The sequence below is a fragment of the Balaenoptera physalus genome (assembly GCF_965194825.1).
Source record: "Balaenoptera physalus genome assembly, chromosome: 15".
Taxonomy (NCBI): Eukaryota; Metazoa; Chordata; class Mammalia; order Artiodactyla; family Balaenopteridae; genus Balaenoptera; species Balaenoptera physalus.
In genome coordinates, this window is record NC_138894.1 from 53,082,084 (window position 1) to 53,097,042 (window position 14,959).

The 14,959-nt window shown below is 38.6% G+C and overlaps 1 long non-coding RNA gene across 5 annotated transcripts in view; it reads left to right on the forward strand.

Moving 5' to 3' along the window:
- Nucleotides 1-14,345, forward strand: part of LOC309643549 — a 56,485-nt gene extending 42,140 nt beyond the window's left edge. For 3 of the 5 annotated variants that reach the window (XR_014253809.1, XR_014253812.1, XR_014253813.1), the window contains 2 exons: nt 3,779-3,855; nt 11,517-14,345. This is a non-coding gene — a long non-coding RNA (uncharacterized lncRNA). The remainder of the gene's footprint in view (nt 1-3,778; nt 3,856-11,516) is intronic. The other 2 variants (XR_014253810.1, XR_014253811.1) reach the window with 2 other exon arrangements.
- The last annotated feature ends 614 nt before the right edge of the window (nt 14,346-14,959 follow it).

The window sequence follows — 14,959 nt, forward strand, 5'->3', positions numbered from 1 at the left end:
TCAGTGATCTCTTGGTACTTAGTAGTGTATTGTTTATCCTCCATGCGTTTGTATTTTTTACTGTTTTTTTTTCCTGTAATTGATATCTAGTCTTATAGTGCTGTGGTCGGAAAAGATTCTTGATACAATTTCAATTTTCTTAAATTTACCAAGGCTTGATTTGTGACCCAAGATATGATCTATCCTGGAGAATGTTCCATGAGCACATGAGAAGAAAGTGTATTCTGTTTTTTTTGGATGGAATGTCCTATAAATATCAGTTAAGTCCATCTTGTATAATGTATCATTTAAAGCTTGTGTTTCCTTATTTATTTTCATTTTGGTTGATCTGTCCATTGGTGAATGTGGGGTGTTAATGTCCCCTACAATTATTGTGTTACTGTCGATTTCCCCTTTTTTGGCTCTTAGTATTTGCGTTATGTATTGAGGTGCTCCTATGTTGGGTGCATAAATATTTACAATTGTTATATCTTCTTCTTGGACTGATCCCTTGATCATTATGTAGTGTCTTTCTTTGTCTCTTGTAATAGTCTTTATTTTAAAGTCTATTCTGTCTGATATGAGAATTGCTACTCCAGCTTTCTTTTGATTTCCATTTGCATGGAATATCTTTTTCCAACTCCTCACTTTCAGTCTGTACGTGTCCCTAGGTCTGAAGTGGGTCTCTTGTAGACAGTATATATATGGGTCTTGTTTTTGTATCCATTCAACCAGTCTATGTCTTTTGGTTGGAGCATGTAATCCACTTACATTTAAGGTAATTATCGGTATGTATGTTTCTATTACCATTTGCTTAATTGTTTTTGGTTTGTTATTGTAGACCTTTTCCATCTCTTGTGCTTCCTGCCTAGAGAAGTTCCTTTAGCATTTGTTGTAAAGCTAGTTTGGTGGTGCTGAGTTCTCTTACCTTTTGCTTGTCTGTAAATGTTTTAATTTCTCTGTCGAATCTGAATGAGATCCGTGCTGGGTAGAGTAATCTTGGTTGTAGGTTTTTGCCTTTCATCACTTTAAGAATGTCCTGCCACTCCCTTCTGGCTTGCAGAGTTTCTGCTGAACTCTGATGATCAGCTGTTAACCTTACGGGGATTCCCTTGTGTGTTATTTGTTGCTTTTCCCTCGCTGCTTTTAATATTTTTTCTTTGTATTTAATTTTTGATAGTTTGATTATTATATGTCTGGGCATGTTTCTCCTTGGATTTATCCTGTATGGGACTCTCTGCGCTTCCTGGACTTGACTGACTATTTTCTTTCCAGGGAAGTTTTCAACTATAATCTCTTCACATATTTTCTCAGTCCCTTTCTTTTTCTCTTCTTCTTCTGGGACCCCTATAATTCGAATGTTGGTGCACTTAATGTTGTCCCAGAGGTCTCTGAGAATGTCTTCAATTCTTTTCATTCTTTTTTCTTTATTCTGCTCTGTGGTAGTTATTTCCACTATTTTATCTTCACTTATCTGTTCTTGTGCCTCAGTCATTCTCCTATTGATTCCTTCTAGAGAATTTTAAATTTCATTTATTGTGTTGTTCATCATTGTTTGTTTGCTCTTTAGTTTTTCTCAGTCCTTGTTAATTTTTTGTTGTATTTTCTCCATTCTATTTCCAAGATTTTGGATCATCTTTACTTTCATTACTCTGAATTCTTTTTCAGGTAGACTGCCTATTTCCTCTTCATTTGTTTGGTCTGGTGGGTCTTTACCTTGCTTCTTCATCTGCTGTGTATTTCTGTCTTCTCATTTTGCTTAACTTACTGTGTTTGGGGTTTCCTTTTCACAAGCTGCAGGTTCATAGTTCCCATTGTTTTTGGTGTCTGCCCCTAGTGGCTAAGGTTGGTTTAGTGGGTTGTTTAGGCTTCTTGGTGGAGGGGACTGGTGCCTGTGTTCTGATGGATGAGGCTGGATCTTGTCTTTCTGGTGGTCAGGACCATGTCCGGTGGTGTGTTTTGGGGTGTCTGTGAACTTATTTTGATTTTAGGCAGTCCCTCTGCTAATGGGTGGGGTTGTGTTCCTGTCTTGCTAGTTGTTTGGCATGGGGTGTCCAGCAATGGAGCTTGCTGGTCATTGACTGGAGATGGGTCTTAGCGTTGAGATGGAGGTCTCTGCGAGAGCTCTCGCCAATTGATATTACGAGGGTCCAGGAGGTCTCTGGGGTACCAAAGTCCTGAATTCAGCTCTCCCACCTCAGAGGCTCATGCCTGACACTTGGTCAGAGCACCAAGACCCTGGGTCATCCTGGAGTAGGTGGACTGAAGCCAGGAGAAAGCTAGAGGATGGGAGAACTGTCAGACGGCTTGTTTGATGAAATAAGACAAAGGATGGTGACATTGTGTACCCAGGCTCTACTCGCAAAGGGGAACGGGGTGCCTTGGGAAGCCGAACATGCACTTCCACGGACAGTAGTGAGTATCTTTAGTACTGAACCCTGAGTTCCAGTTTTTTGTCCTCAGGAGGAGTTGTGTGTTTACACCTTTTTGGCTCAAGTTGATGAACAGACAAATCACAGAAAAGGAAACCTAAGTAGTCAAATAACCTTTGAAAAGCAGCTCAGCCTTACTGGTGATGAGAAAAAGTTCAAATTAAAACCACAATTGGAAGCCATTTCATACTTTTCAGAGTGACAGAAATTAACAAGTCTGATCAAACCAAATGCTGGTAAGATGTGGGCAGCAGATCCTTCCATGCACTGGTGATGGAAGTGGCAACTACAGCAATCACTTTGGAGTAATTCTACAACAGCAAGTAAATTTGAAAATGTGAGGGTGTTATGACCCAACAATTCTAGTTATTCTGGACAAATTCTTGCACAAGAAGAAAAATACAAGTATGTTCATTGTAGCATTATTTGTAATTATAAAAGTCAATGATGAATTAAATGCTCATCAACAAAAGAATAAATAATATATCATGATGTGTTCACGAAGTGGGATATTATATAGCAGAGAATATAAATAAGCTAGAGCTAAAGTTATTAATCTGATAAATTTCACACCATAATGAGTGAAAAATCAAATTGTAAAAGGATACTTGCAGTGTATCATTACTTAAAGTTTAGCTAAGCATACAAAACAATATCATATATTATTTAAGTACACCAACATATGTAGAAAAATACAAAGGGATACTCATAAGTGACAAACACCAAATTCAGGTTTATGGTCATCTCTGGGAGGGAGAGAGTGAAATGAACATAGGAGCCTAACTGTATTTGTAATGTTTTATTCTTAAGCTGGATAGTGGGGACATAGATGTTCACTCTTTTATTCTGGTTTTTCTTTTTTATAAATTTATTTATTTATTTATTTGTTTTTGGCTGCGTTGGATCTTCGTTGCTGCGTGCAGGCTTTCTCTAGTTGCAGTGAGCGGGGGCTACTCTTCGTTGCGGTGTGCGGGCTTCTCATTGCAGTGGCTTCTCTTGTTGCGGAGCAGGAGCTCTAGGTGCGCGAGCTTCAGTAGTTGTGGCACATGGGCTCAGTAGTTGTGGCTCGCGGACTCTAGAGCGCAGGCTCAGTAGTTGTGGCACATGGGTTTAGTTGCTCCATGGCATGTGGGATCTTCCCGGACCAGGGTTCAAACCTGTGTTCCCTGCATTGGCAGCAGATTCTTAACCACTGTGCCACCAGGGAAGTCCCACTCTTTTATTCTTAATTACTCTATTATTTTTTGTACTTAATCTTTTCAAATGAGCAAATCTTTCATTACTAAAAGGCCCAGGTTTTGGAATTGGGCTTGAATTAAAATCCTTATTCTTCTTTTTGATATCATGATTTGACTATGTTTTAACAGGATCACTGTTAAATAGACTGAAGAGCATCAAAAGAAATTGTGGGAAGACCAGATAGGAGGCTTTTGTGGGAATCTAGGTGAGTCTCAATTTCCCCATCTATAAAATGAAGATAGTAATTCCTTATTCCACAGGGTTATAGTAAGGTCAAATGAGATAATTCAGGTCAAGTAGATAGCTCAGTGTCTGGCACATGTATTGAACATTCAATTAATATTATCTGTAATAAACCTAGAAGGCTCTTGATACACGCTTGTTAAATTTCAAATGAAATATTGTCAGTTGTCATAGGGGGTCAGGGAGTGGGGGAAACGGGTGAAGGTGGTCAAAAGGTACAAACTTCCAGTTATAAGATAAATTCTGGGGATGTAATATCTACCACGGTGACTATAGTTGACAATACTGTATTATATATTTGAAAGTTGCTAAGAGAATAGATCTTAAAAGTTCTCATCACAAGAAAAAAAATTGTGTTTATGTGAGGTGATGGATGTTGACTGGACTTATTGTGGTGATCATTCTGCAGTATATACATATATCAAGTCATTATGTTGTATGTCTTAAACTTATACAGTGTCATGTGTCAATTATATTCTCAGTAAAACTGGAATAAAAGAAATAATATTGGTTATCAGTAACAAATATAGCATCAGTTCCCTTCCTGCCTACCAGACTCCTCAAAGCCTCAACCCAAAAGTTGAATGATGCGTTCAGTTTTTCATGTTTAGAATTTAGTTATGTCTTTTCTTTAGGTCATGGCCACACAGGTCAGTATTTGCCTTTAAGGTTGGGTTAACACGTCTCCAATTTCTTAGCTAATTTAGATGATTGAGGTGCTCTGGGCAGGGCCTGTCTAAATACATGGTTTGTTCAACACAGAGGAGAGTCTTGACACATTCAGTGTTCTCTCTCTCTCTCTCTCTTTTTCACACACACACATTCTGCAGTCCATCCTGCACTTTGCACTACTCTTCTTGCTTTTTTAGTGGCTTTCAGGTTACTGTAAGCTGAGTCCCGCAAACTGAATCCCTTCAGCCCACGTCACTCTATTGCCCATGGTAGCCTCCCTTTCCAGCCTTTCTCTGCTCCAGCAAAACCAAGTGATGTGTTGTCCCACCTCCACACCTGCGCTGCTGCATCAACAGCCAGGTGTTGGACAGCCCTGGAATATGCAGGCCTCCTTGTCAGTCTGACCTCTCATGGCGGATGGAGGAACCAAGGAAAGGTCTCCCGTGCCTGCTGCAGAGGAGAATAATGTAAAGAGCAGTGCGGTAGAACCCAGGCAGATATCAGAAAGCTGGGTCAGGCAACATGCTGGATTTTGTAATGAATTTTGTAATAATTCCTTCCTACCATTTAATTGAATAATACCTGTAAAATCAATTATGAACATCATGACTTAATTTTCTAATTAATTAAAACTATGTGGAGGATCTAAAAGTCTTAGGAAACAAATCTTTCTGTGCTGCAGACCTTGCTCAAATATTCTGGAGCTGGAATTCCAGGGTTCAAATCCCAGCTCTGTCTGTACACAGAGAGGTAACTTGTGACCTTTGGTAAACCACTTCAACTCCATGACTCTTTAAAATGAGGGGATTAATAGTTCCTATTTCACAGGTTTGTTGTGAAGGTTAAGTGATTGATTATGTGGAATCTCAAGTGATATGTGTAATCTTAAGTGAAGATTATGTGTAAATCATATAGTGCCTAATAATAGAAAGTGTGCAATAATTACTAGCTATTATTCTCCGCCTAATCTGATGGGACCAGAGAAAGTCTTTGTGTCTTCATATAAGTAGTTCATATTTTAAAAACACAAGCATGAACACTATGATGGTAATCATTTTATAATATATAAGTGTATTGAATCAACCCTATATACCTTAAACCTATGTAATGTTTTATGTCAAATTTTATCCCAATAAAGCTGGAAAAATAAAAAATAAAAGTGCAAGCATGATTTGATTATGTTATAACAGGATCACTGTTAAATAGACTGAAGATTATCAAAAGAAAAGGAAACCAGATAGGAGTCTTTTATGGGAATCAAGGTGAAGGACTGTGGTGGAAGGTGAAGGACTGTGGTGGTTTTGACAAGGTGGTAACAGTTGAGGTAGTGAGAGGTCTACACAACATCTGCTAAATAATCTGTGCTTTGTGGTACCCATCTTTATCACGAATCAAGTGTCTTTGTGTGTGTTGTGTGTATGCACATGTATGTGTATCTCTGAGCTCTATTCTATTGTTTATCTATGTATTTCTTTCTCAGTGAGCACCATATTATTTTTAATACTAAGGTTTTGTGATATGTGTTAATATCTGGTAGAGTGAGTCCTCCCTTTTTGCTCTTCTTTTTCAAAGTTGACTTGGTTATCTATGTTCTTTTATTTTGCCGTAAAAATTTGGAATAAATTTATCAAGTTCCTCAAACTGGAAGTTTTGTTTGGGATTATACTAAGTCTGGAAGTTAATTTGGAGAAAATTGACATCTTTACTATGTTGCTATCACATCCATGAACATGGTTGAGCTCCCCAATTTATTCATATCTTTTATATCCTATAATTAGAGTCTTAAAATATTCTCTATAAAGGTCTTATATGTTCTTTCTTAGGTTGATAATTCATAAATACTTTCTTGTAAAGTGTGTAATGGTTTTTATAAATTGATTTTGTTTCTAGAAACCTGGTTGAGGTTTCTCATTGCAGCTCATAATATTTCTCTTTATTTTATTGGGTTTTTATATGTTCTGCAATTTATTAGTTTGGAACTGAAGTTCATAGTTCTTGGCCTGAAAGTTGAATTTCCAATTTTAATAAAAATGAAAAGTTCAAGATCCCTCCTTTTCATAAGGATAAACAAGATATACAATTCCAGGATCTTAGCAAAACAACAACTGGGAATAAGTATATGTCCCATTATAATTACATCAAACCACATTCCCAAACACAGTAGCTTTCTTACTGGTAGTTATAACAACAGCAACAAAACAACACTAATCTTTCAGCTTATATATATTCTCGGCATAGTAATTCAGAATCAGATATGAATATCTCAGTTCTTTATATGTTTAAATTCGTTACACTGCAGCTAAATATCATATTTTAATTTTTTGTTCATACTACACAGTTGTCCTTACTGATAATATGAATATTAATGTTATATTGTTTTCAATTTTGTTCATATATTGCATACATCAGTTTAACACAAGGCAGGATTTAGAATTATTTATCAATAGTAAAATTTACCAGGTATCTAAATATTTAAACACCAGACTGTAAAAGGAATCTATTTTCAATTTTGTTTATTTACATGTTTGCTCACATAAAAGGATACAGAAGTCTATCAGTTTTTAACCAACTCAGAATTACAGTTCTTCAGATTTAAAAGAGATCATCATTTGTATAGATTTACAGTGAAGAATAATTGTGAATTTCTGTGAATTAGTCAAATAACAGTTTATATAGTCACATCACATTTTAGTAAATATAAATATTCAAACTTGGTAGTAATTAAAAAAATTTCTAACAGTACTAACTATTTTTCTGCTTAATAAAATACCAAGGGATACCATTTCTATTTGGGGACAGTCCAATGTAAACACTGGCATAACAATTTGTTTCTAGATCATTCATAAGAACACACACAAATTCATCCTCTGGGACATTACATTCTTCTGTTTAGGAGTTTGAAATGTTCCAAAGGAAAGGAATAAGTTGTTTGCCAAAGATGTCTCTTGAAAAATTAGAAGCAGCGTAATTGATCAAAACTAAGGAAATAATTACATAAATTATGGCATGTCCACCTGATGAAATACTGGGCAACCATGGTAATTTCAAGACTATACAGCCTATGAAAAAGTATCTATGTTGCTGAGTAAAGAAGGAAAATCTATCAAAATTGAACAAATACAGGATCTTGACTATATATCTAAAATAAGAAATGAAATTAATTGTTACTAGGCTGGTGAGGTCTTGGGAGACTCCTTCATTCTCCATATTTCCTGTGGTAGTAATAATAATTGCCACAAAAATGTCTTGAGTATCTACTTTTGTGCTAGGTACTGTATTAGATACTTTGTATACATGATTTCTAATCTTCACAATAACCTATATCAATACTTCTCAAGCTTTAGTGAGCATCAGAATCCTCTGGAAAGCTTGTTAAAACACAGATTTCTGGGCTCAATCTTCAGAATTTCTGATTTAGTACAGCTGGTTCAGGATTCAAGAAGTTGCATTTCTAACAAATTCTTAAAAATGTTGATGCTGCTGGTCCAGTGCTATAGACTGAATGTTTGTGTCCACCCAATATTCATATGTTAAAATCCTAACCCCCAAGGTGATGGTATTAGGAGGTGGGGACTTTGGGAGGTGTTTAGGTCATGAGGGTGGAGCCCTCATGAGTGAGATTAGTGCCTTTAACAAAGAGGACCCAGAGAGGTCCCTTGCCCCTTATGCCATGTTAAGTCACAGTGAGAAGACAGCATCTTTGAGGAAGTGGGCCCTTATCAGACACCGAATCTGCTGGCACCTTGATCTTGGACTTCCCTACCTTCAGAACTGTGAGAAATTTCTGTTGCTTTTAAGTTACCCAGTTTATGGTATTTTTGTTATAACATTCTAAAAGGACTAAGATAGTGAGCAATTTTTCTCTTTAAGATGACTTTTACACATGTCTACTCTGATCTATTTTTATTTAGAATTATAGTTTTACTCTTAGGAAGAAATCTTATTTTTGTCAGAAATGGCTTGATTCTTGGATTGCATGGGTAAATACATGGAGCTATTAGTTTTCTTGGCTTTATGGTTATGAGCCCCAAAGTTTAGAGAAAGGATAGAGAAAGGATTATAGTCAACATCCGGAGGCATCTGCAAGACTCCAGATCTGAGACAGCTAGTGAGAGTCTGAAAGCCCTATGCTGGCCAGCACAGCAGGTCTTGGAGTAAGAGGTATAAGTGATGCTCATCAATGACAACAGATTCAAATCAACACATTCAATTTGTTGGCACACATGGGTGATTGCCCTTGTGGGGTTCCTGGCTCAGACATGCCCTTCACATGTGCTTGTTGCATTCTGTAGACCAGTGGTTCTCAAAATGTGGCACGATTATGGGCTGAATTGTATCCCCTCCCAAAATTCATATGTTGAAGTCCCAACTGCTAGTCCCTCAGAATGTAACTGTATTTGGAGATGGAGCCTTTAAAGAGATAATATTAAATGAGATCATATGGGTAGGCCCTAATCCATGTGGCTGCATTTGGAGATAGGGCCTTCAAAGAGATGACTGAGTTAAACTTAGGCCCCTAGTAAGGCCCTAATACAGTATGACTGGTTTCCCTATAAGAAGAGAGAGACACACCAGGGATGCACACACACAGAGGAAAGGCTGTGTGAGGACATAGCAGGAAGGTGACCATCTGCAAGCCGAAAGAGGCCTCAGGAGACACCAAACTTGCCAACAACTTCATCTTGAACTTCGACTCTCCAGAACTGTGAGAAAAATAAATCTCTGTCATTTAAGTCACCCAGTCTGTGGTGTTATGTTATGGCAGGGCTAGCTGACCGATACAGGTTCCCTTCAGCAGCAGCACCTGGGAGTGGGGCCCAGCCATTTGAGTTTTAGCAAGCCTTCCAAGTGATTTTGGTTCTTGTTACAGTTTGAGAACCACTGTCCTACACCTTTATGTCTAAGTTACTTGGAGAAGGGACTCTAACATTTAAATATGTTCTGTATGCTGACAACATAGACATTAATGTTATATTGTCTGTATAATCCTTTTTTGACAATACTATACAGACATTTTACATTAGCAGTCTCAATGAGCGTTAACTAGGACATGTCCACGATGATCATGACCAAAGAGGGTTATTGGGTTTCACACTTTTGCAGAGCATCATGGACTTAAGAGCCTGAACAATGTGCATTCAGATCACTTATGAGCTGTGTGACCTTAGGCAAGTTACTTAGTCTCTCTGTGCCCAGTATCCTCATTTACACAATAGGGATAATGAAAGCATCATCTAACAGGCTTGTTAAGACGATTAAAGCACTTAGAACCCTGCTTGACACAGAGTAAGGACTATGTAAGTGTCTATTAAATGAAATGACTAAATGGCTTCATTAGTAAGAGGAATAATTTTTTGAGCAGTTTAGAAAGCAACTGGAAAGGTTTGGGTAGGCTTTGGTGACTTCTCTTGGAGGCATTCTATGAAGGTGTCTGCATGCTTTCTACTTTATCACCTCCTAAGGATGACTTGCCAGTGAGCACTTTATAGTTAACCCCTGTCTAGGAAGGCCACTTTCTCAGGTGTTCCTCAGAAGTGCCACTAGAGGTAACAGAACCCCAACACGGTTGGTATAAAGCTATTACAGAGTGTTTCCATCAGTTGTTTCTGGTTGATGGTGGTAAAGAATTGCAGATTTTCTCTCAGAGAAGATAGTTTCTTGGTGTGATGTGGATCAATGTAGACATCTGTCTCCAGGTTTCACTTATTTTTTCTTCCAGGAATTCTCAAAAATTACCCCTTCCTGGGAGAGGACACTAACTAATATATATGTGACTGCTTCAGTATTGCTCTTGAAATCTGTGTTTGCTCAGAAAAAAAGTCTTCACCTTGTCAGCTTCCTTTTAGGGGAACTTTTAGAGCTTGAATTTAAGGACATTCCAGTTTAGAAGTTTCTTTAATTTGTTATGCTTCTCCTTATGCCCAGAACTGCATTTTTAATACCTAGGCAGATGGTGTATAAATGCTCAGGAACTTTACACCCACAGTTCGCTTGGTGTGCTAGTAGGGCATTTCTTCAGAGTACAGATTTTCTTCATTCTGATTATGACATAACTGCTAGATTTTCATCGACCAACTTGGAGGAATTTAGGTATAACCTACCCGTGTTTGCACCTTAAGCGGTTGTTTCCAGCTCTTATTTCTTGCAATTTGATATGTATTTCTTTTTTTTTTTTCTCAACCAAATCTTGCAATATTTTCTATAGATATTTCATTAAGGGGGAATAGACATTTAGGTCCTGAGTGTGTGAAAACTGAACTTATGCCAAATTATGCTCAAGGTCTTTAGGTGATAATGTGTTCTGAATAATGAAATAGAGGTTTTTTTCTTTGTTACAATAGAGAATAAGGCTGCATGGTTTTAGGTCAGGTCTTTTGGATATGAGGATTTGACTTGGGACCCAGGTGCACATTGGCCAACCTACTGATGAAGCAGATTAGAATTTCTAAGGCTTAGTTGTTTTTTACAAATGTGAAGAGTTAACTTCTACAATCCCTGCTCTTACTATCAGTCTTTTCGAAGACAAATATTTATTAAATATTCCTTATTTACCTCGCATTGTATTTGCTTCTGTGAGGGACACAAGACATGTAAGACATGGCTCTTGTCCTGAAGAAGCTTAAAAATCCAGGTAAAGGTACAGAACTAATATGCATGGAGAAATTTAATGCAGAACTATATGCTAGAGGAGAACAATTTTTTTTCCCATCTCTGGCTTTTTTGAGGAGAAATTTTCCTGAGCACAATCCAGGCTTCTCTCTCCCTTTAATTCACTCCATCCCCAAAGTATGTTTTTCACCTGGGTACATATTTATCCCTTGCCCTGGTCCAGGGCTGCCTGAGATTGGGGCAAGTCTGCCTAAATAAATCTAGGGGTTAGTCCTAGCAAAACCACTTGATAATAAAGCTGATGTTTTGGCCTCCATATTTATTCTTTGTTTTAACTCTCAGTTTTTTACAGAAACCAGGTTAGGAAGAGACCTGAACAGTATATGATACTGCAGCTAACATCCATGGTAATTCAGTGGGCTGTGCGTGGCTGGGGAAGACTTCGTGAAGATTCAGTGGGGTTGGATCTTGAAGAATGACTAGGACCTAGAAAACAGAAAGAAGGTTTGGAGTCTTTTCAGCCCCATTTGCAATCTCTTTAGCTTTTAGAGTAATGTAGTGGGGAGAAATAGCAATGATTTTCTGATTGTAGATGACTTCATGAACATCACAAAGGAAAAGAAATTGAGTTGAATGCCAGACTTTTGTAATTTCCTAGGTTTGTGGATAGAGGCAAATTATGTTCCTGACTGGTCGAACAGCAAAACCTTCTCTCAAGAAGTGTCATTTGCCCAAACCCACTAGCCAAACTCATCCAAGTCCTTGGAGAAATGGCTCCGTCAGCCAGAGGATGCTGGTGCCTTCAAGTCCTACCCACTGAGAGCAGGAGGGGTAGGAGGCCGCCTCCTAGAACCACTCAACATCTTCAGTGCTTCTCACTTCTTCAGGGTCCTTAGGGCGGACACTGAGAATCAGTTGCCAAACATGAAGCACGGCCTTCTGAAGACATGTTTGAAGGTGGCTCCTCTGCCTGCTGTGGGACTGTAGGCGAATCGCTGAGTGCTCTGGATCTTAACTCCTCTTTGGTCAGATGCTGGAACGGGTGCAGGTTCTTGAAGACCACTGCCAACTCTGGGACAGAGCTTTTATTAGAAAATCTGTGTTCACCAACAAGTTCCTGGAGTTCTATAAAACCTTGTGGATTTGAATACAAACAAAGGTAACTGTATCAAAGGCTTTCCATTTCATATCGTGAAGTGTGTTGTTATGCACAGTTCATTCTATTAAAAAACGAAACATGTAGAACTAAATTAAAATGCAGAGTGTGGATCCCTCAGGGGGGACTTCTGAAATACTTGGCATGAAATGTTGCATAGATTTCTTGTTAACCAGAAAATGATTTTAGCGAGCAACCCTTCCTGAGGCCTCGGGAAGGAGCTGCGGCGTCGTGAGCCTCTGAAGCTGCAAGGTGGGTGCTCGATATTACACACATTTATCTCGGTTGCCAGAAACTCTACATTGCCATCTGTCTCAAGCTTCGCCAGAAGCTACCTGTGGCTTAAAGGCCAGAAAGGTCTTGACAACAAGGGGGCTTAGGGGAATAATGTGGAAATAAAATATTTGCAAGTTTTTTGTTAACTCTCCTCTTGACACTGTGTGAGGTGTTTAGCTCTTTCTCAGGTTTCATGCCGTGAGGATACTTTCGTGATGATTTTTTAAAAAGACAGAATCAATTTCCTTTGGCGGATGCAGTCATAACACAGTGCCTAGGAATACAGTTATCAGCCCTTATATTCGAGCTATTTGGTAGTGCTCTCGATGGAGAAGTGAACAGCTGGGGGAAGAGGTCTCCGTGAGAGGAACTGAAATTGTTCACTAACACTGGGCTCCTCTATAGCCAAAGGGAATAAGCAAACTGAAACCATCATCAGCAGAGTTCAGAAAAATCCTCCATTAGGCTACATTTCCAGTAATTGTCTCAAGGCAGTGGCATTAATACTGACATCTGCCCCTTCTGTCTTCTGCAACTGCATTCTAAAGAAACAGCTTTGGAAATCAGATTTAAAATTGTGGCTACTCAGTGAACTGTGGACCACTAAGGCCTTAACTAGGTATGTGAAGGGGAATGGAAATTGCCCATGTAAATGAAAATGTCACAGTAAATACGTTGTGTTTTTATTTCAGGCTTAAAAGCCAAAGCCTAAGCCATGCAATATAATCCGAAAAAATGAAGCAGGAAGTTGAAGTGGTAATTGGTCAGCAGTTCTGAAAAATCAAGTGGGGCACCTACCTTGTTACTTGCTCTATGACCTTGGCCAGGGTCCTCTGTGACTCCTGCTTCCTGATTTCTAAAATGAGGAGAAGTGAGGATCCCATGACATACCACATATAACTCACCAAGCCCAGTGCTTGGCACATTGGGAGGTTCAGTATTTCTACCTTTTTATTTCCATCCCTTTTCCTGTCCCTCTTTTGTATTGTTTTCTGTGTGACAAGGTTAAACAGTAGAAGTAACAAGGTGACATCAGAAGACACGCTTTCCTGTTTATTTAAAAACAAAAAATCACAGTATTAAAGAGATTTTCCTTGATGATACCAAGTAAATAAGTTATCCAATTATGGAGAATCAACAGTATAAAAACAATTTTTCTTTTTGCAGGATTGCATGATTTCAAGATGTCCTATTCTGACCCTTAGCACCTTGCCTATCCTGCATTTCCTCCATGACATTCCTTGCATCCTTCATCAGTAAATGCTTATTGAGCATCCAGTTGGTTACGAGTAGAGGTAGCTTTAGGATCTTTGGAAGGCCTGGGCACTAGGAAATGGGGAGACTAAGTCTTGGAGCTCCCTCTACCTCTGACTTACTGTGGTTCCTTGGGCAGCCTCAAATGAGAAAATTAGTGTCAAAGCATTTGTCAAGGTCCTTTCTGCACTCTCTCCTTCTGGATGAAGACAATGTGAGCTGATGTCCTTAAAGGGCTTCCAGTGTTCAACTTGGTGATAGAAAGAGAGTAGTATTTCATGAGTCCTTGAAAGGCAAGTGTATAGGTCAGAAGTCCCAGGCCTACGGGGATGGGTAGGTACATGAATGAAGGTAGGAACCCGAGAAGAGCAGCAGTGGTGGAAACTCATGAGTTGGAGAGCACAGCCCTCGTAACCTTTGCTCTAATTCTTCTCAACTAAAAAAAAAAAAAAAAAAAAAAAAATTATTCTAAACTTATTTAAATACTAACCTATAAAAATGGTATCTGCTGCTGGACTGGCCTCAGGTTGCCTGTTGACAGATTCTAGTGTGGATGGCGGGTTGGAAACTCAGATGAACCTGAGAAAGGTGCTGACCAGCCTCTTCTGGGTGTTGTTCTTTTTGGGAGAGGTGGGCCCCAGTCTGAGTTGAATTTTTTTTCTTGTTTCTAAAGGATTCAGCCTCATTAGAGCCTCTTATCCTGGAAAATCAGCAGAATTTTAACTGCTGAAATTTCTCCGAGTCAGCATGGGATGCTTATGTGCTCCCAGTCACACCTTTGGTTTGTTTTGCAATTCAGAATTGGGTTTCCCTGCTGTGGCTGATGCACTTGGCTTTGGTTATAGTGCAATAAATTCAAATAAACATTTATGAGGGTAAGTAATCATATTTTATGCAAACAAATTATTCTTCCTTAAAAGTCACTCTTTAAAAATGCATGCTATTTCTTTTCTCAGTTAGCATATCAAGCTAATAAAAGTTATTGTATCATCAAAATTCCCTTCATGACTCTTTATTGTTCCATTTATGTTAAATTTAGAAGATTGGTCTCCATTTTGTTTCTCCCCTCCTCGCCCATTAAAATTTTATACTCTTACCA